Source organism: Thalassophryne amazonica, chromosome 4, assembly GCF_902500255.1.
Source record: "Thalassophryne amazonica chromosome 4, fThaAma1.1, whole genome shotgun sequence".
Taxonomy (NCBI): Eukaryota; Metazoa; Chordata; class Actinopteri; order Batrachoidiformes; family Batrachoididae; genus Thalassophryne; species Thalassophryne amazonica.
The window spans coordinates 43157312-43180385 of NC_047106.1; the positions used below are offsets into that span (position 1 = coordinate 43157312).

Genomic DNA, 23074 nt, shown 5'->3' on the forward strand with positions numbered 1-23074 from the left:
ACTGCAGGATTGACTTACAGACATAAAGACATGGATGACCTCTAATTTCCTGCTTTTAAACTCAGATAAAACTGAAGTTATTGTACTTGGCCCCACAAATCTTAGAAACATGGTGTCTAACCAGATCCTTACTCTGGATGGCATTACCCTGACCTCTAGTAATACTGTGAGAAATCTTGGAGTCATTTTGATCAGGATGTCATTCAATGCGCATATTAAACAAATATGTAGGACTGCTTTTTTGCATTTACGCAATATCTCTAAAATTAGAAAGGTCTTGTCTCAGAGTGATGCTGAAAAACTAATTCATGCATTTATTTCCTCTAGGCTGGACTATTGTAATTCATTATTATCAGGTTGTTCTAAAAGTTCCCTAAAAAGCCTTCAGTTAATTCAAAATGCTGCAGCTAGAGTACTAACGGTGACTAGAAGGAGAGAGCATATCTCACCCATATTGGCCTCCCTTACCAAAAAGTAGTACATGCAAGTATGTTTCAAGTATACTTCCAGTTTACTTTTTATATACTTATCAGTACTATTTTTTGGTAAGGGCTCTCTTCATTGGCTTCCTGTTAATTCTAGAATAGAATTTAAATTCTTCTTCTTACTTATAAGGTTTTGAATAATCAGGTCCCATCTTATCTTAGGGGCCTCATAGTACCATATCACCCCAATAGAGCACTTCGCTCTCAGACTGCAGGCTTACTTGTAGTTCCTAGGGTTTGTAAGAGTAGAATGGGAGGCAGAGCCTTCAGCTTTCAGGCTCCTCTCCTGTGGAACCAGCTCCCAATTCAGATCAGGGAGACAGACACCCTCTCTACTTTTAAGATTAGGCTTAAAACTTTCCTTTTTTCTAAAGCTTATAGTTAGGGCTGGATCAGGTGACCCTGAACCATCCCTTAGTTATGCTGCTATAGACTTAGACTGCTGGGGGGTTCCCATGATGCACTGAGTGTTTCTTTCTCTTTTTGCTCTGTATGCACCACTCTGCATTTAATCATTAGTGATTGATCTCTGCTCCCCTCCACAGCATGTCTTTTTCCTGGTTCTCTCCCTCAGCCCCAACCAGTCCCAGCAGAAGACTGCCCCTCCCTGAGCCTGGTTCTGCTGGAGGTTTCTTCCTGTTAAAAGGGAGTTTTCCTTCCCACTGTCGCCACGTGCTTGCTCACAGGGGGTCGTTTTGACCGTTGGGGTTTTTACGTAATTATTGTATGGCCTTGCCTTACAATATAAAGCGCCTTGGGGCAACTATTTGTTGTGATTTGGTGCTATATAAATAAAATTGATTGATTGATTGATTGATGGTCATCCGTGTCAGAATGTATCTGGATTAGGCGCTGAAGACTGCCTGATATCCAAATGTCTGGGTGGCAAAAACGGGATTGGAGCGCTGTGTTCCTCACATGCGTGTGCATGCGAGTGCACAGCGCGTGTGTGTGTGTGTGGTGTACTCGTCACGCGCACACACGTGGCTGCAATTATCACTCAGCCGTGTGTGTGTGTGTGCATGCATAACGCTTCGTAAGCTACGGGGCGCGCACGCTTAGTGCCACTGGACAGTAGGGCTGTCACGATTAGGAATTTCTGGAGACGATTAATTGTCAGACAAATAATTGCGATTGACGAATATATTGTCTATTTCTTTTCCTTTTTTTCCCTTCTTTATATTCTACTATCGTACTTTCTATTCTTTATCATACTTTATATTCTAGCCTCGTACTACTATCGTAGTACAAGGCTACACAACTCTGGAAGAACATTTGGCTTCTGTGCGTGGAGAAACGGAATAGTGCAACATTTTTATTTTTATCTTCATTTTACATACAGTCCCAACTTTTTCTGATTTGTGGTTGTTTCTGTTGCATTTCTGAAATTGTTTCTCCTCATCAGTCACATTTTGTGCTTAAATAAGCTCAAGATTGAACAAATAAATACCTTTGGAAAATAACAGCTGTTAAAGTTCAGAGTTCTGACCTGCTTTTTGTGATCTGTGCGTCTGAACATCGCCACAGCTTCTCCACGTCAGGGTATTTTATTTTATTTTTTTGCTCAGTTCATTCATATATATATATATATATATATACTCATTTTTTAAATATGTTTTTAAAGATATTTGACCGTTTATTTCATCTCATGATCTCATAAATTCAGTATACGCTGCGCACATGGTGTGAACAGGACTGTAACGGCAGAATCGCACCGGGAGAGAAAGTTCAAAGAGAAGTAAAGGCAGCTCTTCATTTTGGTTTTGTTTTTTAAACATGATCACTCGGGTTAAAATCCTCTCTCTGCTCCGCGCTTGCTACGTGCACTGGTGGTTCTCAGCAGACTGTAAAGTGTTGTGCCTCCATTCAGGAATCTCCCTCACCCACCCCCTCCCTCGCAGCCTGTTGACTCCGCGCGCGCACAGACACACACACACACACACAGACACACACACACACACCGACAGCTCCTTCGATAAACTCCGCATTTTAGATGGCTTTGAAGAAGACTGCCACTGTTTTAATTGGCTGTCTTATCCAAACGGCAAGACGGATCGCTCCTCACCCTCCATGTTACTGTCCTGCCTTAAGACGAGAGCGAAACAGAGTGAGTGAGGCTGCAGCACAATGATGTCAGATTCTGAGTCGTTTTATGCTTTGTGGATAAAATAAATAATTCACGGTAATCGCGAATATGAAAAATAATCGCGATTGGCGAATATTGTAATAATTGTGACTGCCCTACTGGACAGCTTCACTGAAAGTTTGCTGGCAGTGTGCCATGCTGTCCCCTGCATCAGACAGAGCACCTTGCTTACTTCAGGACTGCTGTTGGAGGTGAGATTCATAAAATGCTGTCATGGCCTGGCACAACAGTTCCATGTCATATCTCCTACAGAGTTAGAAGGTGATCATTTATTACAGCGTGATATCCTTTTAACTCTGAGCCTGACACCTGCAATGATGCATTACTGCGCACCACAGAGAGGCCCCGCTGCCCCTGTTATATACAGTTATGATGGAGACAATATTCACATTATTTATGTCACCCATAGGGAGGAATATTATCTGTACTGTAAGGTCTATTATGGATATAACAGCCTGTCCAGGTCTGCAGTGATGTGCGACACAGTGACCCACAGTGGACACGGTGCTTTCGGTTTGTTAGCGCTGTGTTCACATCCCCTGCACATGGATGGTTGTGTGCCACATACTTATCCACGATCAACAGTTCCTTTGCGCTCTTGGGGGTGGAAGGACAGTGGAGGTGGATATTATAAGTGTATAAGTGGTATGTGCAGGTCATGCCGGGAGGCTTTGCCATGCTCGATCCATCTCGAGGTTCCCTCATACGCAAATTGTTTTGGATCCTGTTTATGCCGCCTTCAGAATATATAAATTAGGGTCAGATGGCGCTCAGACCGCCGTCGGATATGTGTCCCATCTCTACGGCGCCAGGAGGGTTTTGAATATGTGCATCACACTCGGGGCCTCTGGACGATTTTGACCAACTCTGTGGACTTTCGCAGATGGCTGTCGGTGCGTTTTGGAAGTGAAACCTGAAACTTTTCGGATATGTCCCGATTCGTTATTCTGATGCCATTCTGCATGATTCTGGCTATGTGTGATGGGGGTATTAGTGTTATGTGTCGGACGCAGCTCGGAGAACCGACCAGCGTTTGAAGGACCCAGTATGAAATAAGCAGAGCACGGTACAAAGGATAACTGAATTTAATACATAACAGTGATACAAAACAACAAAAGAGTGTGCGGTCTGGCATGGTGGTGATACGGTGCGCTCCCAGCAGCGCTAACGGTCCGGAGCCAGAAGCCGTTCGGACCCAAGGACCGCGCCGACACCCCCCAGGTGGCCGCAACAAACCGAGTCTGTGAAAGAAGGAACCATTATGTGAGTCCACACTCTACACACAGAGAGACCACTCAAAGGTGTACATAAACAGCAAACACTTCCTGGCTTAATTACTAATCAGCTTCCCAACCTGCAGGCATGGAACATCCAGTTCACAAAACTCCACTGCAGTGGAAGCCGATACATGACTAACGTACAGCTCAATATAATAAGGTGTGAGGGACACCACATTTACTGACTGTATAAACGTTAGTCACAAAATCTAACGTACCTCAGGAAGTGTGCTGACGAGCGTGAGACCTCACCCCCTCCTCTTTCACAGACCGTGCATCAAACCCTGGACGTTCTCTGCATCCACTGACGATGAGATGGCTCCCGAGACGACGATCTCACCCGTCTGGTCACAAGGTCGAGTCTCTGGCAAATACACACTGTATACTCCAGTCTTAAATGCCACCATGTTCCAATCCATATAGATGCACCTCAGCTGTGAATCCTGACGAGCCGCAGGTGATCAGAGTGAGGTCCTGATAACCTCAGCAACACAGCCACTCAGTCCCAAATGCAAGCCACTTGGAAGGAGAAACAAAGGACAGAAACAAAAAGGCAGCCAGGCCCCCCAGCCATATAACAATTAGTTTCATTTGCACTGGAAGAACACTGGCCTCTTGCTGTTTTGATGTGCACTTGGTAAAATACCTTCCATTGCTGGAAGGAAGTCTTGTATGATTACAGTGATGCTTCAAATTTAATGCAGAAAATATTTGGCGATATTATTATACTAAGTTGCACAACTCCATATATACCTTCCATCATTTAGGGCTTGCACCAGCTGCACCTCATCTGACCCATTAAGCAGGTTATGCCAGTTTTTAAAACCTGGTATCAGTGACTACACTGTGAACTCAAACATTGAGATATGCTCAGGACTTTGAGCATTATTCTCTGATAACATTTGGCATAGATATCACATTAGACCAAGCTGATGAATTGGGCTGATATGGTTCTAATGTAACAGCAGTTTCCAGTTCAAAGTAAATTCATGGCATTTCTTAAGAAATGGTAAAGTTAGATCAATATGGTTATTTGAAGTTCTAAATAAATGTTTTAGGTTCAAGGGCACAAATTGTTGTCAGTTATGCTGTGCACTTTTGAGATGAAAAGGTACTCATAAATCAACTCATTTTGTATAGATGTAACTTATATTCAGTATAGTCAGACTGTGTGTTGTCTATATGTTGCCCACACTGCTGTGAACGGCCACTATGGTGTTTACATTTGCTTCAGTAGTAAAAAGGAAAAATGAATGTACACCTACAGTAGTGTTCAGAGTAACAGTAGTGCTATGTGACTAAAAAGATTAATCCATGTTTTGAGTATATTTACCTCCGCCAAGGAGGTTATGTTTTCGGTCGCGTTTATTTGTTTGTCTGTTTGTCAGAAGGATAACTCAAAAAGTTTTGAACGGATTTTGATGAAATTTTGTGGAGTGGTTGGAAATGACAAGAGGAACAAGTGATTAAATCGGGATCACGATCCAGATCCCGATGCTAATGCTTTAGCATGTCTATGGCATTTTCAGTGTTAAAAATTAGCATTAAGCAGTTGCAGCTGTCATCATGTTCAGGTGCATTTGTTTTCAAATTGTAATATTTCTTAAATTTATTTTTGTTGAAATTTTGTGGAGTGATTGGAAATGACAAGTGGAACAAGTGATTAAATTTTAGTGGTGATCCGGATCACGATCCGGATCACGATGCTAACGTGTTAGCATGTCTATGGCATTTTCAATGTTAAAAGTTAGCATTAAGCAGTTGCAGCTGTCATCACGTTCGGGTGCATTTGTTTTCAAATTGTAATATTTCTTAAATTTATTTTTGTATATTAATAATCTAATGATTATTATATACAATTTTAGAGAAAGAGACAAAAAAAAAATAGATCACTGTGCCAAGGAGGGAATCTCTTTAGGGTCAGTGTCCCTATGGCCTTGTTAGAACAGTGTTTCATAAATGTTAAAAAATTCATATATTTGCAGTTTAGTTGAATAATAAATTGAATTTAGTCTCTTATTTGTTTTTGTCTATAAGCACATGCAATACCAATATCAGTGCTCAGATGACAGTAGCTTCTGGGAAAGGTGCAAGTTGCAATAAACTGTGATGCCAAGCGCTAAGGATACATGCTATCCAGTCACAGCAGATGAAACTTTTTTTACTACTGGGCAAACATCATTGTTAGACTTTTTTTAGGTTCAATGATTCCACGGCGTGTAGATGTTATGGTGTCAGTGACCCCATGGTCTTGGTGGAGGTTTGCACTCTCTGAGTGCTTCTAGTTCTTATTGTTACATGGGAAACAAGGTACCAGTAGATTCAGTAGATTCTCACAAATCCAACAAGACCAAGCATTCATGATATGCACACTCTTAAGGGTATGAAATTGGGCTGTTAGTAAAAAAAAAGTAGAAAAGGGGGTGTTCACAATAATAGTAGCATCTGCTGTTGACGCTACAAACTCAAAACTATTATGTTCAAACTGCTTTTTTAGCAATCCTGTGAATCACTAAACTAGTATTTAGTTGTATAACCACAGTTTTTCATGATTTCTTCACATCTGCGAGGCATTAATTTTGTTTGTTTGGAAACAAGATTTTGCTCGTTTACTAGTGTGCTTGGGGTCATTGTCTTTTTGAAACACCCATTTCAAGGGCATGTCCTCTTCAGTATAAGGCAACATGACCTCTTCAAGTATTTTGACATATCCAAACTGATCCATGATACCTGGTATGCGATATATAGGCCCAACACCATAGTAGGTGAAACATGCCCATATCATGATGCTTACACCACCATGCTTCACTGTCTTCACTGTGAACTGTGGCTTGAATTCAGAGTTTGGGGGCCGTCTCACAAATTGTCTGCGGCCCTTGGACCCAAAAAGAACAATTTTACTCTCATCAGTCCACAAAATATTCCTCCATTTCTCTTTAGGCCAGTTGATGTGTTCTTTGGCAAATTGTAACCTCTTCTGCACATCTTTTATTTAACAGAGGGACTTTGCGGGGGATTCTTGCAAATAAATTAGCTTCACACAGGCGTCTTCTAACTGTCACAGCACTTGCAGGTAACTCCAGACTGTCTTTGATCATCCTGGAGCTGATCAGTGGATGAGCCTTTGCCATTCTGGTTATTCTTCTATCCATTTTGATGGTTGTTTTCCGTTTTCTTCCATGTGTCTCTGGTTTTTTGTCCATTTTAAAGCATTGGAGATCATTGTAGATGAACAGCCTATAATTTTTTGCACCTGCGTACGAGTATAAGTTTTCCCCTCTCCAATCAACTTTTTAATCAAACTACGCTGTTCTTCTGAACAATGTTTTGAACATCCCATTTTCCTCAGGCTTTCAAAGAGAAAAGCATGTTCAACAGGTGCTGGCTTCATCCTTAAATAGGAGACACCTAATTCACACCTGTTTGTTCCACAAAATTGACGAACTCACTGACTGAATGCCAGACTACTACAACCCCTGGCAAAAATGATGGAATCACCGGCCTCGGAGGATGTTCATTCAGTTGTTTAATTTTGTAGAAAAAAAAGCAGATCACAGACATGACACAAAACTAAAGTCATTTCAAATGGCAACTTTCTGGCTTTAAGAAACACTATAAGAAATCAGGAAAAAAAATTGTGGCAGTCAGTAACGGTTACTTTTTTAGACCAAGCAGAGGGAAAAAAATATGGAATCACTCAATTCTGAGGAAAAAATTATGGAATCATGAAAAACAAAAGAACGCTCCAACACATCACTAGTATTTTGTTGCACCACCTCTGGCTTTTATAACAGCTTGCAGTCTCTGAGGCATGGACTTAATGAGTGACAAACAGTACTCTCCATCAATCTGGCTCCAACTTTCTCTGATTGCTGTTGCCAGATCAGCTTTGCAGGTTGGAGCCTTGTCATGGACCATTTTCTTCAACTTCCACCAAAGATTTTCAATTGGATTAAGATCCGGACTATTTGCAGGCCATGACATTGACCCTATGTGTCTTTTTGCAAGGAATGTTTTCACAGTTTTTTCTCTATGACAAGATGCATTATCATCTTGAAAAATGATTTCATCATCCCCAAACATCCTTTCAATTGATGGGATAAGAAAAGTGTCCAAAATATCAACGTAAACTTGTGCGTTTATTGATGATGTAATGACAGCCATCTCCCCAGTGCCTTTACCTGACATGCAGCCCCATATCATCAATGACTGTGGAAATTTACTTGTTCTCTTCAGGCAGTCATCTTTATAAATCTCATTGGAACGGCACCAAACAAAAGTTCCAGCATCATCACCTTGCCCAATGCAGATTCGAGATTCATCACTGAATATGACTTTCATCCAGTCATCCACAGTCCACGATTGCTTTTCCTTAGCCCATTGTAACCTTGTTTTTTTCTGTTTAGGTGTTAATGATGGCTTTTGTTTAGCTTTTCTGTATGTAAATCCCATTTTCTTTAGGCGGTTTCTTACAGTTCGGTCACAGACGTTGACTCTAGTTTCCTCCCATTCGTTCCTCATTTGTTTTGTTGTGCATTTTCGATTTTTGAGACATATTGCTTTAAGTTTTCTGTCTTGACGCTTTGATGTCTTCCTTGGTCTACCAGTATGTTTGCCTTTAACAACCTTCCCATGTTGTTTGTATTTGGTCCAGAGTTTAGACACAGCTGACTGTGAACAACCAACATCTTTTGCAACATTGCGTGATGATTTACCCTCTTTTAAGAGTTTGATAATCCTCTCCTTTGTTTCAATTGACATCTCTTGTGTTGGAGCCATGATTCATGTCAGTCCACTTTTTGCAACAGCTCTCCAAGGTGTGATCACTCCTTTTTAGATGCAGACTAACGAGCAGATCTGATTTGATGCAGGTGTTAGTTTTGGGGATGAAAATTTACAGGGTGATTCCATAATTTATTCCTCAGAATTGAGTGAGTCCATATTTTTTTCCCTGTGCTTGGTCTGAAAACGTACTGACTGCCACAATTTTTTTTTCCTGATTTCTTATAGTGTTTCTTAAAGCCAGAAATGTTGGGAAAGTGTAGGTACACGGACCCACAACAGGGGGCGCAAATGAACGGACAATGGAGTAGGTCAAATAACAACACTTTACTGTTGTGAATGTGCACAACAAATACAACAGATTGCAACAATAGACAAGAGTCAATTCACAAAGGTGTCGTGTGGGCAGGCTCGAAGATAGGAGACGCCTGTCCAAAGCAGAACCGGAACCACACAATTTCCTCCGCCACCAGACCCCGGGAATACTGGAGCCGCCAAGTCCCGAACTCCCAGGTGGCCACTGCCTCCGCGTGTCGGACCTGGTACTGCTGGCGAGGAACAAAAAAGCAATTAACTGAGGATGCGTTTGCACCCAGGAATCAGTATGGCAGGAAAGCTTCCTCCACCTCTCGTTGGAAAAGCAGTCCACAATATAATGCACAAAGTCACAAAGGATACTGTCAAAACAGTCAGCTGAGGTACGTTACCTTCCAGGTAGAACGATATCTCGGCAAAGAGGTGGAGACGTCGTCCTGCTGATGTACCCCTGCTGATCAGGTGATTGGTAACAGCTGTTGCAGGTGATGTGTGACAGCTGTCACCCTGGCTGCTCCTGTGAGACGGCTGCGCCCTCTGGTGCCTGGAGCCCGCACTCCAGACAGGGCGCCCTCTGGTGGTGGGCCAGCAGTACCTCCTCTTCTGGCGGCCCACACAACAAGAAAGTTGCCATTTGAAATTACTTTAGTTTTGTGTCATGTCTGTGATCTGCTTTTTTTCTACAAAATTAAACAACTGAATGAACATCCTCTGAGGCTGGTGATTCCATAATTATTGCCAGGGGTTGTGTTATTGTGAACGCCCCCTTTTCTACTTTTTTTACTAATAGCCCAATTTCATAGCCTTAAGAGTGTGCATAAAATGAATGCTTGGTCTTGTTGGATTTGTGAGAATCTACTGAATCTACTGGTACCTTGTTTCCCATGTAACAATAAGAAATATACTCAAAACCTGGATTAATCTTTTTAGTCAGTTAGTGAGAAGTTGGATGTCTAGAAACTTCCTACTTTTAAACTTTGATAAGACTGAAATGATTGTTCTTGGTCCAGTGAGACATCGGCATCAATTTGACCAGTTAACGCTCAGCCTCGGCTCGTGTGTCATACATCACACTGACAAAGTGAGGAACCTTGGGGTAATTTTTGATCCTTCGTTGTCCTTTGGCCTCCACATTAGAAATATTACTTGGATTGCTTTCTTCCACCTGCGAAATATAGCGAAGATTCGTCCCATCCTGTCTATGGCTGATGTTGAGACCCTGATCCATGCATTTATCTCTTCTAGACTGGACTACTGCAATGTTCTATTTTCTGGTTTACCGCAGTCTAGCATTAGGGGTCTCCAATTGGTTCAAAATGCTGCAGCCAGACTTTTGACACGAAGCAGAAAGTTCGACCACATTACACCCATTTTGGCATCCCTTCACTGGCTTCCTGACCCAGTGAGATCAGATTTTAAGGTTCTGCTACTAAACTATAAAATTATTCATGGACTGGCACCCTCCTACCTAGCTGGCCTAATTAAACCTTATGTACCGGCCCGGGCTTTACGTTCTCAGGGTGCAGGACTACTTTGTGTCCCTAAGGTGAATAAGAAGTCTGCGGGTCACAGAGCTTTCTCTTATCGTGCCCCTGTTCTGTGGAATGATCTCCCTGCGTCAATAAAACAGTCAGATTCTGTGGAGACTTTCAAGTCCAGACTTAAGACGCACTTATTTTCCCTTTCATATGGCTAGCATACTGGTACAGTTTTGTTTTACGCTTTTTACTCTTTTAATTCATTTTATTAGTAATTGGAGTGGGCCGCGGCCTCAACTTTACCTAAATTCTGGGTCTTTTAGTGAAGTTTAGGGCTAGTGGCTGGCGATCACCTTAGTATTTCTCTGTTTTTCTTGTTGTTTAATGCTGACAAATTATACAGTATTTTTTGTCTTTCTGATGCCTGATTCTGTTTTTTCTCTCTGTTTAAGGTGCAGCTCCATCCAGAGATGGGAGTTGTGTTCGTGTTGGCGATCCTCCTGTCCTGTGCGCCAATAGCATTTCTTGTATATTTGTCCGTGAATTGTTTTGTGAATTGTTCTGTAATTTATGTTTGTAACATGGCCCAAGCAGAGGGTCACCCCTTTGAGTCTGGTCTGCTTGAGGTTTCTTCCTCAGAGGGAGTTTTAACTTACCACTGTTGCTCTGGGGGTTGGTAAGGTTAGACCTTACCTGTGTGAAGCACTTTGAGGCAACTCTGTTGTGATTTGGTGCTACATAAATTAAAATAAATTGAAATTGAAAATAGTCACATAGCACTATTATTCTGAACACTACTGTAGGTAGATGTGCCAGCTAGGAAAATAAACTAAATAGAAAAATGGTAGCTGCACACTCCAATCTCATGTTTGACTTTATTATATAGCTATGATAGTATATATGCTCTGATTGGCTGATTTCCTGGCTGATATCTTCCCAGACTGTTACCATGACAGTTGGTCTGTATTGGTCAGATTTGCGACTGACATTTGCATTTTCTCTCGTTGAATTGGAGGAAACTGCAAACAATCTCAAAGTGGACATGCGAAATGAAGACAAACAAGATGAAAACACAGCTCCTAACAGTCAAGAACAGATTAAAAACATGATTAGAAAAACCAAGTCGGACATTAATATACTCCATAAATATCTATTAAATTTTGTCGACACAGCTAACAAACAGCCATATAATAAACTGTTTATTAACCTGGATAGTTCGGTCTGTATGGAAAAATATCAGACCTCTGTGTTTTTGTATGGACTGAGCTTGTCTGATGTTTTCCCGTACAGACCGAACAAGCCAGGTTAATAATCCATTATTATTAACTGAGGTTTTGGCCCATGGTCTTTGTCAAGGAAGCCATGGGCTGAAATGTCTGTTAATACAGTAAAATGTGAGATTGGAGTGTGTGGCTACCATTTTCCTATTCCGTTTGCTTTATTCCCACATGCTACAGTGATTCTAGCGGTAGAGCATGGCCATTCCACTGTGTAAGATGAGTGACTGAGCCCTGCGTCTCCTCAACGTTATAATCTTTGTTACTCCAGAACTGGAAACCACCTCGGATTGTCTCAAAATTCAGGCCCACTGCGTTGCCATTTTTTGTATATTGAGCGCAAAGACCCAAAAACTACCTTGAATTTGAATATTTATAGCTAGGTATTATGTGCATCTTGTATGTATATGCAAGTTTGTGTAGAGGGGCCTTTGTGTCTTAATTCCGGGGCTTGTTTTAAAGCTTTGTAGTTGAACTGGTTCAATTAATCCTACTGTACAGTTAAGGTGGAACATGGACGAGACTGAATAAGACATTACAGTTGTAAAACAGGGTGGTTGGACTCAATTAGCCCAAAGGATTTAAAAAAAAGTCTACCAGCAGACCCATGTGATTTTTACAAACACCTGTTGCCTGATTATGTTCGGTGCTCCAAATCCTCTTCATCATTTTGTAAAAGTCAGGAAAAGGTTTTTTTTTGTTGTTGTTGTGGTCGGAGCCCCCAATATATTTCTGCATAACTCCAGGAAGACAAACTCTTCTAGATATCTCGGATTAGTTTTTGTCTGTGCTCAACAAGAGTTCTGCACACCTTATGAGATGCACCCGGCCAGTGGAGCAGCTTAGTATATATCCATGGAACATTCGTATGGAGCTTGCTTAGACTTCCAGCCTTATGTCAGGTTATGTTTGGCTTGTGTCGGCCCACCATATCTCTGAGTAACTCCAGGCAGGTGAACTCTTCTTGATACATTGGACTAACTTGTTCTGTGCTTGGCTGGAAAATGGGACTCAGAGTTGCCCGCTGCACTTTGATCTGAGTCGGAAAATACCTCTTCCTGGCAGATGGGATACACTCAATTTTCAAATGCCCCACACAGCCATGATATAGCTTAGCCATTTAAGTACCAATATAGACTCACTGCCAGATCTGGTATTTGCACTCTCTAGCTCACACTCCTTGAAGTACATATTCATCAGTGCTTATTTGGCATGAGCAAATGTATTATTATTTTTTTTTACATTGCAGCAGGGACAAGTGAATTGGGGTGTGTGTGTGTGTGGCATGGAAAGGGGGAGGTGGCATCACAACAGATGCCCCAATCATCCAACTGCCAAACCCTGTACCACACACTACTGCCAGCTGATATAAGTTGGTTTCTGATGGCCAACACTACACATACAGACGATCTAGAAATTTTTTAAATTGAGAAAGTCATTTGGATCCGCAAATGAACATTGATTAAATTCACAAACTTCAAATTGTAACATAAAACTTCAAGTTCTGTCTTCATTCAGCTTGACCTGTTTAGTTGAACCTCATCTACATATTTAACTCTGGCAACAGGTTTCCTGTAAGAGCGTATTGAAGTGGCCAGTGAGTGTATCCTGGCCTCATGCTTGATGTTGGTTTCTTGAAGATATGTGATGTTAGTGAGGTTTAGCTGGTGAAATAATCAAACAGTGTGTTTCAAAATATTTGAGCCTGATGGGTTTAGTCCGTAGGTAAATATACAGCATCTGCCTTGGATGCAGTATAAACATCATTCCAAGTTTTCCACAAACCATTATTCACCTTATTCAGCCCCGCCCACTTTTACAACAGCGACATTTCCTTTTTGGCTTAGGACTTCCGGTGAGCTGTGTTTTCATTATAGAAAAATGGAAGATATTCCATGGGTAGAAGAGAGCTCAAAGGGAACAACTCTGGCTCACCCACAGGTCATAACAGAGTGGGAAGATGGCATGAAAAAGTGGCCCTTGATTATGTATGCCAATATTGTTAATTACTTTGTGTGGACGGTTTGGCAATGAGGAACTATAAAAGCACTGAAGCCTATCAATATCTCCTTGAATCTAGTTAAAATACTACCCGAAACGTAGTACCACCATAATGCCAAAATTATGTAACGTTAATATACGTATGGTGTTATTTCATGCAGTGCTTGGTTGTATCAAATGCCAGAAAATGAGTAAATTAGATAGCAGCTAATGCTACAAACACAGCTTATCCGTTTGTCTCACTAGCATCTGCCGTGTCTTCTTCAAATGTAGTCCAAATTCAGTGCCTTTAGCCAGCACCGGAGATCCCCGCCTTTCGATGGAGGATGGAACAAGTTAAATGCTCATCCACAGCACTCAGATCTCTCCTTTCCATGTTCAAAACATCATTCTGAAAGTGATAGTTTCCTCTTCTTCCAGTTGTTGTGGCACCCACAAACTGAACAATTAATGCTGCTCATGTTTGGACACTTCTAGCGTACTGTGTTCACACGTTGCTAATCATCAGATGTATTGGCAAACCGGAAATTGTTCGACAAAATGGAGCTGCCCACCCTGACTTCCTGAATAAGGTGAATAGTGTAGCGTCATACAGTACCAGACTCTAAAATTCTAAAATAAAACATGTTCAGGTACTGCTAAATTGTATACTCTGAACTGATATTATTGTAAGTCATTGTATTCCCGCTCTGCTGGCCACATACTCTGTGTAAAAAGGCAAGTTGTCTGGTGGGGTACTGTGTTTGGTGTTTGTAGGAAACTGTGTAACACATTGCAAAATAGCAGGATCACCTTCTAGTTACGTCTGCCAAGGCTGTAATAAAACCATCAGCATTTATTTATTTATTTGTCTGTTGGTCTGTTGGCAGGATTATGTCAAAACTACTGCACGGACTTTGATTAAATTTTCACCACAGATAAACATTAGGCCATGGAAGAACCCATTAAATTGTGGAGGTGATCCGGATTCGGATTGTGGAATAAATATGAGTGTACTTAAAGTAGACCTGCATTGAAATAAATGTGGTCAGATTTCAGAAAGAAATAGCTGATATGTATTTATAAGACCCTTGTGAATGCAGTAAAGTAAATCTGTAAGCCCAAATTTGTAATTCAGCGGAGAAATCTTCGTTTAAAAATGACAAATTTGCAGCTAAAATTTAGCCCTCTGTGAAAACAGTTTGTACAGCCGTATCATTTCCATGACGTCAGGGACAAGACGACGCGCTCCCGCCTTCAGTCTGATCCCACATTGAAATTGATTTTATCTGTTAGTAATGTTACTTATACACGTCCTGGTTTCAACATCCAAAAGTAAGCTGCAATGAATGTGAGATACAGATCTGTGTGCTCAGATCAGCAATGACATCGACAGCGGACGCCGTTCTTCCTCTCCCGCTCTCTGCCTCCGCTGCGCTTATTAAGTCTGCGGGCTTGTTAACGAGCTTGTTAACTGCCGAGATTCAGCGCACAATACCGGCATCACCTGTCTGTCTACTGAATGGAGCTGCAGAACACTTGGCACAAGTCCTGAGATTATGCGAAGCGGCCGGTACACCTGTTGCTGCAAGGACAGATTTCTTGCGGCAAAATCCCACCAGTGTTACTGGGTGTTCACACACCCACCCTTTGACTGTCTTTTGCTTTCTGCCAGCAGTACCAGATCCGACACGCCGGGAAGGTGGCCACCTGGGGACTCCGGGACTTGGCGGCTCCAGTGTTCCTCGGGTTCAGGTGGCGGTGGAAATCGTGTGGTTCCGGTTCGTTTCCAGACGGGCGTCTTCTATCGTCGAGCCTGACCACACGACACCTTTTATTAATTGACTGTTGCACATTCTGATTCTGCTGTGTTTGGTTGTGACATTCACAACCAAACACAGTCATATAATTTGACTCCTTCCATTGTCCGTTCATTTACGCCCCCTGTTGTGGGTCCGTGTCACTACACTTTCCCAACATGCAAGACAATATGAAGTTTTAAAAAAGTAGATCCTTCCGTATAAGACAAGAAAAAGGTGCAGATGCAAACTGATGTAAATCCACAAATTACAATTGGCGCAATACATGTTGTTCTCGGCAGCGTCCGTGACGAGAGGGACAATTTGCGGAGGGCTAAATGTTAGCTGTAAATTTGTCATTTTCAAATGAAGATTTCTCCGTTGAATGACAGATCTGGGCTTGCAGATTTACTTTACTACATTCAGAAGGATCTCATGTGTAAATGTAAGTCATTTTTTGTTCAAAAACGCTGACTGCATTTTTTTCAATGCAGGTCTCCTTTAAGCTTTCCTGCTTTGGTTTCCTCATACAGTAGTTCTGTCAGTATAGGGTCTGTTGGAGTAATAATGAGATGAGCTAGGTGGGCGGTGGGCAAGTGGTTAGTGTACTTGGCCTCACTGTGGGAGGTCGCTGGTTCAAACCCCACCCCTGCCACATTTCCCCATGTAATGTGGAGTTGTGTCAGGACTTGCCAAATCAACATGCAGATCCACCTTGGAACACCCTGTGGTTACCCCAAGTGAAAAAACAAGAGAGCAGCTGGAGGGATGTATTTTTTTTTTTTTTGGTAAATACACACACCAAAGGTTGTGAATCTGTTTGTGTTGATTGATGTGTAATCTACGTTTCCATAATACATTTACAGAGTGAAACTTGAAATAGAGATTTTCAAGAAGAATAGTTTGAAATATGGCACATAATGTGATCCCTTTGTTCCCATAAACTTTCTGGCCTAAATGCAGTTTGGTGAAAGCAGATAAATCGAAGGCGTATCTAAGTTTGAGTATAGTTTATTATAAATTCCTATTCCTTATTTGTCCTTTCTCTTAGTATCTCCCATAGACTCTGTACCCTTTTGTTAACCTTTAACCAAGTCTTTTCATGGAGTGTTGATAGTGGGTGCTTTCACACATACCTCGTTTGGTCCATCAGACTTTTCAGTTTGGTGCGAAGGAAAATAGCAGGTGTGGAAGCTGCCTCATACTACGGTCCAGACCAAAATTTGGTCTGGTGTTTTTCGAGGTGAGGGATCCAGAGGTGAGGGATCCAGACTGAAGTGGTCTCGGTCTGGATCATATTGTAACATTGTTTGCAGTGTGAAAACACTTTATGGATAGTTTGGAATTTCGGTAAATTACAGGAATGAGGCAGGTCATCATCCCACATGAAACAGAAGAGGAAAAGAAATCAACAGTAATTTAACCCGATCAAAACTTTTCTTTTTGTTCAAGATAAAACAGCATTAATTTTGTGTGTTAAAAGTATTTCCGCTTTGAAGGCAGTGGCATTATATGCTGCTAGTAAAAATATCATGCTACCATTGCAGGTTTTATCCCAAAATGTGAATTCAGTGACAACTTTATGATCATATAAACCAAAATAACCAGACAAGACCAGACGTGGACCCTGACTCAGATCTTGTTCTGGACATTCATGTGTGAAATGCCCAATGTTTGCATGGTATCATCAGGTGTGGCCTATGGCCACATGCAGAAGTGACATCAAAGCAGAAGTGAGAGGAATTTGAGTCCAAGGACAAATTTGAGAAATGTATAAAAGCGTTGTTTATAATTAACTTGGCCTATTGAGAGAACAAACCCTTAGTGTGGCATGAATGCACAGCCCAATACCAAAGAAAAATCTCAAAAACAAATCAGCTTGTGCAGCATGAAGGAATGTAAGCGCTGCTGAGTGAAACTATGAAAACTAGTTCGTACTAGACTGACTGATATGGGTTTCTGAAGGCTGATATAAATATCTGAGCCTCATTTTGTTCATTTTTGCAGATTATCTAAGTTACATTGCCATAGTGACTTCAGGCTGTGTGGCTAAAGGCTGTAATCTTTTAAACACACACACACACACACACACACACACACACACACATACATACATACATACATACATACATATATATACTCAACAAAAATATAAACGCAACACTTTTGGTTTTGCTCGCATTTTGTATGAGATGAACTCAAAGATCTAAAACTTTTTCCACATACACAATATCACCATTTCCTTCAAATATTGTTCACAAACCAGTCGAAATCTGTGATAGTGAGCACTTCTCCTTTGCTGAGATTATCCATCCCACCTCACAGGTGTGCCATACCAAGATGCTGATTAGACACCATGATTAGTGCACATGTGTGCCTTAGACTGCCCACAATAAAGGCCACTCTGAAAGATGCAGTTTTGTTTTATTGGGGGGGGATACCAGTCAGTATGTGGTGTGACCACCATTTGCCTCATGCAGTGCAACACATCTCCTTCGCATCATCCGTGAAGAGAACACCTCTCCAACGTGCCAAACACCAGCGAATGTGAGCATTTGCCCACTCAAGTCGGTTACAACGACGAACTGGAGTCAGGTCGAGACCCCGATGAGGACGACGAGCATGCAGATGAGCTTCCCTGAGACGGTTTCTGACAGTTTGTGCAAAAATTCTTTGGTTATGCAAACCGATTGTTTCAGCAGCTGTCCGAGTGGCTGGTCTCAGACAATCTTGGAGGTGAACATGCTGGATGTGGAGGTCCTGGGCTGGTGTGGTTACACGTGGTCTGCGGTTGTGAGGCTGGTTGGATGTACTGCCAAATTCTCTGAAACGACTTTGGAGACGGCTTATGGTAGAGACATGAACATTCAGTACACGAGCAACAGCTCTGGTTGACATTCCTGCTGTCAGCATGCCAACTGCACGCTCCCTCAAATCTTGTGACATCTGTGGCATTGTGCTGTGTGATAAAAATGCACCTTTCAGAGTGGCCTTTTATTGTGGGCAGTCTAAGGCACACCTGTGCACTAATCATGGTGTCTAATCAGCATCTTGATATGGCACACCTGTGAGGTGGGATGGATTATCTCAGCAAAGGAGAAGTGCTCACTATCACAAATTTAGACTGGTTTGTGAACAATATTTGAGAGAAATGGTGATATTGTGTATGTGGAAAAAGTTTTAGATCTTTGAGTTCATCTCATACAAAATGGGAGCAAAACCAAAAGTGTTGCATTTATATTTTTGTTGAGTGTATATATATATATATATAATGTGTGTGTATTAGAGCCCGACCGATATATCGGCCGGCCGATATTATCCGCCGATATAAGCCCTTTTCAAAGTACTCACTATCGGCTGAAATTTTGCAGATAGAACACCGATAATTTCTCATAAACAGAACAGTTACTGAAATAATGTTTGTGTCGGCAATGTAAAATGTCCTTGCACCATTTGTCCAGTAGATGGAGCTCTGACTCCATTCAACTGAGAGCTGCTTACACCCCTGCTTAAATGTGTTCATCACCGGCCACCTCGTAGTTCGCCGTCACACTGCACTGATCGGCTGACAAAAGCATACAAGTAAGTTTATAAGGATGTTTGTAATAACTTTGCGATTACATTCACCCCACATTTCTCCCGTTTCATTTCAACTCAATTTGATTAACTCAGTTTATGTAGTGATGTGTCAAATGTGCTTCATTGCGTCGGTCACGCTTTTTATTAAGCCCACATTGTGTAGACCTTATTTCTAGTGTGAAAAACTTTTGTTTACTGCTAAGAGGTTGACACATTCAGATTCACTGGTTGTCCGGAAGGGTTCTGGGAATTACTGCCATTCGCTATTAACCCTGATGGCTTGGACCAAGCTTTACTAAATTGTAAATAACTTTTTAATGATATGAGATAGAAACATACTCTTTTTTGCTGAAAAGTTAACTCCCCAGACTTTCGATATGCCATCGGCCATCTTGGTACTCCTCATAGTAGATGTGTGATGACGTGCGCAATGTGAGTGTCCAATCGGAATTGGTTCTCCGTCACATGGTTTTCCAAAATCCAATTGTAGGGCAGATTTACCTCACGTGATATGGCAAAGATCGTTTTAAGGAGTGATATCTTACTAGTTGGCCTGTTTGAATAGCCCCCTAACTGCTCCAATTGTATTTTTGCATTTTTTGAATTTGAAAATTCTTCTCTATTATAAAGTTAATCAATATGAGGACAAAGCTTCAGCTTTTAACTCATACCTTTTAGGTTAAGGGTCCACAAAAGCACATTTTATTCATTTAAAAAAAAAAAGTCGGCTGATTTATAGGCTATTATAGGCCGATTTATCGATTATCAGCATCGGCCTCAAAAAATCCATATGGGTCGGGCTCTAGTATGCATATATATATATATATATATATATATAACAGAGGAGAGACCGCTTCAACCGTGCTGCTGTCAATGAGACAGGGACGCGAGAGCGCAGCCGCTTATGCAGTCAACTTCCGCATCGCGGCTGCCAGGTCCGGCTGGAATAACGTTGCGCTCCGCGCCGCCTTCATAAACGGACTGTCGTTGGTTCTGAAGGAGCAGCTGGTAGCTAAGGAGGAACCGCAGGATTTAGATGGGCTTATCGATCTCGTTATACGGTTAGACAATCGTTTGGAGGAACGCCGTCGGGAGCGAGGCGAAGGACGTGACCGGATACGCGCCGCCCCTCTCCCTTCCGGGTTCGAAAAGGCGCCGCCCTCCCCACGCTCCACAGCCACAGCGCTCCGTGGGGTAACATCTCCCCCTGCTGACATTGTTAGGGAAACGCACAGGGCCAAAATGAGGAGGCTGATCCGCGGGGAGTGTTTTCTCTGCAGCTCAAAGGAGCACATACAGAAAAACTGCCCCAAACGGCCAAAACGACAACACTCGCCCTTAGAGACTGGGCTAAGGGGGGGTCAAAACATTCAATTGAGACACACACAGATTGCCACACGACTCCCAGTCACAATCCTGAGCGAGGATTTAACCCTTCAAGCCCCAGCACTGGTGGACACGGGGTCAGAAGGGAATCTGCTAGACAGCAGATGGGCAAGGGAAGTAGGGCTCCCTCTGGTGGCGCTTCCTTCGCCATTACAGGTTCGGGCACTAGATGGCACCCTCCTCCCTTTACTCACACACAAGACACAACCAGTAACTCTGGTGGTGTCTGGAAACCATCGGGAGGAGATTGAGTTTTTTGTAACTCCTTCTACCTCCCGCTGAGTTCCCGTCCAGCAGGCTGTACAACCTCTCACGACCTGAGCGCGAATCAATGGAGACCTACATCCGGGACTCATTAGCTGCCGGGCTGATCCGGAACTCCACCTCCCCGATGGGGGCAGGTTTCTTTTTTGTGGGCAAGAAAGATGGCGGACTCCGTCCATGCATTGATTACAGGGTGCTGAATGAGATTACGGTTCGCAATCGATACCCGTTGCCATTGTTGGATTCCGTGTTCACCCCCCTGCATGGAGCCAAAATCTTTACTAAGCTGGATCTTAGAAATGCGTATCATCTGGTTCGGATCCGGAAGGGAGACGAATGGAAGACGGCATTTAACACCCCGTTAGGTCACTTTGAGTACCTGGTCATGCCGTTCGGCCTCACCAACGCCGCCACGACGTTCCAAGCCTTGGTTAACGACGTCTTGCGGGACTTCCTGCACCGATTCGTCTTTGTATATCTAGACGATATTCTCATCTTTTCTCCGGATCCTGAGACCCATGTCCAGCATGTACGTCAGGTCCTGCAGCGGTTATTAGAGAACCGACTGTTTGTGAAGGGCGAGAAGTGCGAGTTTCACCGCACGTCTTTGTCCTTCCTGGGGTTTATCATCTCCTCTAACTCTGTCGCCCCTGATCCGGCCAAGGTTGCGGCGGTGAGAGATTGGCCCCAACCAACAAGCCGTAGGAAGCTGCAACAGTTCCTCGGCTTCGCTAATTTCTATAGGAGGTTCATTAAGGGCTACAGTCAGGTAGTTAGCCCCCTGACAGCCCTGACCTCTCCAAAAGTCCCCTTCACCTGGTCGGATCGGTGCGAAGCCGCGTTCAAGGAGTTGAAACGACGGTTCTCTACTGCGCCAGTTTTGGTGCAGCCCGACCCTAGCCGCCAGTTCGTGGTTGAAGTGGACGCCTCTGACTCAGGGATCAATCAATCAATCAACTTTTTTCTTATATAGCGCCAAATCACAACAAACAGTTGCCCCAAGGCGCTCCACATTGCAAGGCAAGGCCATGCAATAATTATGAAAAACCCCAACGGTCAAAACGACCCCCTATGAGCAAGCACTTGGCCACAGTGGGAAGGAAAAACTCCCTTTTAACAGGAAGAAACCTCCAGCAGAACCAGGCTCAGGGAGGGGCAGTCTTCTGCTGAGACTGGTTGGGGCTGAGGGAAAGAACCAGGAAAAAGAGATCGATCACTAATGATTAAATGCAGAGTGATGCATACGGAGCAAAAAGAGAAAGAAACAGTGCATCATGGGAACCCCCCCACAGTCTACGTCTAAAGCAACATAACCAAGGGATGGTCCAGGGTCACCCGATCCAGCCCTAACTATAAGCCTTAGCGAAAAGGAAAGTTTTAAGCCTAATCTTAAAAGTAGAGAGGGTATCTGTCTCCCTGATCTGAATTGGGAGCTGGTTCCACAGGAGAGGAGCCTGAAAGCTGAAGGCTCTGCCTCCCATTCTACTCTTACAAACCCTAGGAACTACAAGTAAGCCCGCAGTCTGAGAGCGAAGCGCTCTAATGGGGTAATATGGTACTACGAGGTCCCTAAGATAAGATGGGACCTGATTATTCAAAACCTTATAAGTAAGAAGAAGAATTTTAAATTCTATTCTAGCATTAACAGGAAGCCAATGAAGGGAGGCCAACACGGGTGAGATATACTCTCTCCTGCTAGTCCCCGTCAGTACTCTAGCTGCAGCATTCTGAACCAACTGAAGGCTTTTAGGGAACTTTTAGGACAACCTGATAATAATGAATTACAATAGTCCAGCCTAGAGGAAATAAATGCATGAATTAGTTTTTCAGCATCACTCTGAGACAAGACCTTTCTGATTTTAGAGATATTGCGTAAATGCAAAAAGGCAGTCCTACATATTTGTTTAATATGCGCTTTGAATGACATATCCTGATCAAAAATAACTCCAAGATTTCTCACAGTATTACTAGAGATCAGGGAAATGCCATCCAGAGTAACGATCTGGTTAGACACCATGCTTCTAAGATTTGTGGGGCCAAGTACAATAACTTCAGTTTTATCTGAGTTTAAAAGCAGGAAATTAGAGGTCATCCATGTCTTTATGTCTGTAAGACAATCCTGCAGTTTAGCTAATTGCTGTGTATCCTCTGGCTTCATGGATAGATAAAGCTGGGTATCATCTGCGTAACAATGAAAATTTAAGCAATACCGTCTAATAATACTGCCCAAGGGAAGCATGTATAAAGTGAATAAAATTGGTCCTAGCACAGAACCTTGTGGAACTCCATAATTAACTTTAGTCTGT

At 42.6% G+C, this 23074-nt stretch overlaps 1 protein-coding gene across 2 annotated transcripts in view; it reads left to right on the forward strand.

Moving 5' to 3' along the window:
• Positions 1–23074, forward strand: part of LOC117508127 (unconventional myosin-Ic-like) — a 199785-nt gene that overhangs the window by 32002 nt on the left and 144709 nt on the right. The window lies entirely within an intron of this gene.